The 3,079-nt window shown below is 50.6% G+C and overlaps 1 pseudogene; it reads left to right on the top strand.

Moving 5' to 3' along the window:
- The first annotated feature begins 681 nt into the window (after positions 1–681).
- Positions 682–3,079, top strand: part of LOC135537237 (protocadherin-10-like) — a 39,042-nt pseudogene continuing 36,644 nt past the window's right edge.

The following is a 3,079-nucleotide window of genomic DNA, read 5'->3' as shown; positions in this document are numbered from 1 at the left end:
CGCACGCACGCACGCACGCACACACACTTCTCTACTGAGGCTTTCATTTTAAACAGCAGCTATTGAAATAAAACACTCATTCCATCTTTCCCTACAGGGTTGTTGTTGCTTGCCTGGGCATAGTCTCTAGTCATTACCTTCGTGTTCATTCATCAAACTGAACCGAAGAAGAAAATAACACAACACATTATGATGATGAATAGGCGATTTCTACAATATTCACTTTCAAAATTCGCTGGCTGCGCTTTTAACTTTAAAGTAGCATGTACCGGTAGCCTATGCTGCTTAAACGATGCTTTGTGCCAAGACGTTACCCTTCGACGGATTTGCAAATTCACATTCCACCCGTTGCCCACTAGTTGACTATTTCATTCACGGGATATGTGAAATATTTTATTTCTCTCCGGTGTGTCGGTTGACTGGGGCTTCATGCTCGTGTTTGCACGGGGCTGGGGCAGTGGCTCGAGCGCCACCACCGCTTGATGGCTCGTGTTGTTAGTAAAGAGAAGGGTCCGGGCAGGTCCGTGGGACGGTGCGCGCTGGCTGGCATTCCCGTGCCCCAATCAGGAGTAACCTCGTCCGGGTGTCTGCGGACACTATTGGCTGGTGGGAAAAGATGCTGTGCGCAAAACCAACCCCGCTCCCCCTCACTCGCTTTACAGGAGTGGAGCAGAGGGATCATCCGCTTTCCTTGCTGCTCAGCCGCACTGATTATAAAGCGAGAGAGAAAAAGCGAGAGAGAAAGTACAATTTGTCGTTTATTTACATGTTGGCAAACCGTGTTCAAGTTTAGGATTTTAGGCGAATGGTGCTTTCTGGAGTTATGCATTCGTGAAGGAATGTTTTTATATTTTTATGGCACTAAGTTGGGACTTGATAGGTGTGAGGATTCCATCTGTGGGTGAGGATTGTATTATGGTCTACACGTCTTGTCTCTCTCTGCCTGCTGAGATGTTGGCGCTTCGGACAAAATTCACAAACCTGGACTGAATATATATATATATTTTTTTTTGCTGAAAGAGAGGATCAAATGGCCGTGATTCTCACGACTCAAATACAGGAATGCTTTCCGGTTGACACGACGACGCAAAGAGCGAAAGAAGGAATAGCTGGTTTGGGTTTGGGGAGCAGCCGTAGTTTTATCTTCCTTATTGCAGCTTTTGATTCTGAATTATTCCTGCGAACCGAAGCTGGGATGGGAAATGCTGAGTTCGAGTAAGACATCGGAGTAAAATACCCACGACATATATCCAAGTGCACTTGAGAGAGGAAGAGTGAGAGGAGTGGAAATGATTTTGTTATTCCCGCTCCTTCTCTCGGTCTTGTTGGATGGAGCCGCGTGCCAGCTGCGCTTCTCTCTTCCGGAGGAGCAGGAACACGGGACCGTCATTGGGAATATCGCGGAGGATTTGGGGTTGGACATCACCAAACTTTCCGCCCGCCGCTTCCAGACTGTGCCCAGCTCGCGGAACCCTTACTTGGATGTGAACCTGGAGAACGGGAATCTTTATGTTAAGGAGAAAATAGACCGGGAGAGATATGCAGCAGACAGTACCGTGCAACCTGCACCTCGAGGTGTTTCTGGAGAACCCGCTCGAGCTTTTCCGCGTGGAGATCGAGGTGATGGATATCAACGACAATCCCCCACTTTCCCCGAGACAGACATCACTGTGGAGATAACGGAAAGTGCCACCCCAGGTACCCGGTTCCCGGTGGAGAATGCTTTCGACCCAGACGTCGGGACTAACGCGCTCAGCACCTACGCCATAACGAACAATAACTATTTTTACCTGGATGTTCAGACACAGAGCGACGGGAACAAGTTTGCGGAGTTAGTGCTGGAAAAACCGCTAGACCGGGAGCAGCAGGCGGTGCATCGGTACGTGCTCACGGCAGTAGATGGAGGCGTGCCACAACGGACGGGCACCGCGCTCCTGGTCGTTAAAGTCCTGGATTCCAACGATAACGCACCCGTCTTCGACCAGTCGGTGTACACTGTGAGCCTACGGGAGAATTCACCAGTGGGCACTCTGGTTATTCAGCTGAACGCCACTGATATAGATGAAGGGCAGAACGGAGAGATAGTGTATTCATTCAGTAACCACAACCGGCGCGGGTAAAGGATCTGTTTAAAATCGATGCCAGGACGGGGAGAATAGAGGTGTCTGGGGAAGTGGACTATGAGGAGAGTAGTACACACCAGATATATGTCCAGGCTAAAGACCTGGGAGCAAACGCCGTGCCCGCGCACTGCAAAGTCATGGTCAAACTGGTCGACGTTAACGACAACACACCGGAGATCAGTTTCAGCACGGTGACCGAGTCTGTGAGCGAACAGGACGCACCGGGCACCGTCATAGCCCTCTTCAGCGTCACCGACCGGGACTCGGGTGACAACGGGCTGGTAAGCTGCGAGATTTTGGGTGACGTTCCTTTCAAACTCAAATCTTCATTTAAAAACTACTACACCATAGTAACGGATGGAATATTAGACAGAGAAAACGCAGACTCGTACACAATCACCGTTGTAGCCAAAGACCAGGGGCTCCCCTCCTCGCCACAAGCAAATCCATCAAGGTACATGTTTCCGACGAGAACGATAATGCACCCCGCTTCACGCAGCCAGTTTACGATGTGTATGTGACGGAGAATAATGTACCAGGTGCTTTTATTCACGCGGTGAGCGCCGCGGACCCGACGTTGGTCCGAACGCCCTCATTACCTACTCCATATTGGAGTGTGACATCCAGGGCATGTCCGTCGACACCTATGTCTCAATCAACCAGGACACGGGTTACCTTTATGCACTGCGTTCATTCGACTATGAACAGTTGAAAGAGTTTAGCTTTATGGTACAGGCCAAAGACTCCGGGAGCCCAGAGCTCTCCTCCAACAGCACCGTTAATGTCATTATTGTGGACCAGAATGACAACGCGCCGTCGGTGATAGCCCCTATCGGTAAGAATGGCACCGCCAAAGAACACCTGCCGCGCACCGCCGAGCCGGGCTACCTGGTCACGCGTATTGTCGCCATGGACGCAGATGATGGCGAGAACGCACGGCTCTCCTACAGCATTCT

The sequence above is a fragment of the Oncorhynchus masou genome, unplaced genomic scaffold (assembly GCF_036934945.1).
Source record: "Oncorhynchus masou masou isolate Uvic2021 unplaced genomic scaffold, UVic_Omas_1.1 unplaced_scaffold_729, whole genome shotgun sequence".
Taxonomy (NCBI): Eukaryota; Metazoa; Chordata; class Actinopteri; order Salmoniformes; family Salmonidae; genus Oncorhynchus; species Oncorhynchus masou.
This window is presented reverse-complemented; position numbering and strand designations above follow the sequence as displayed.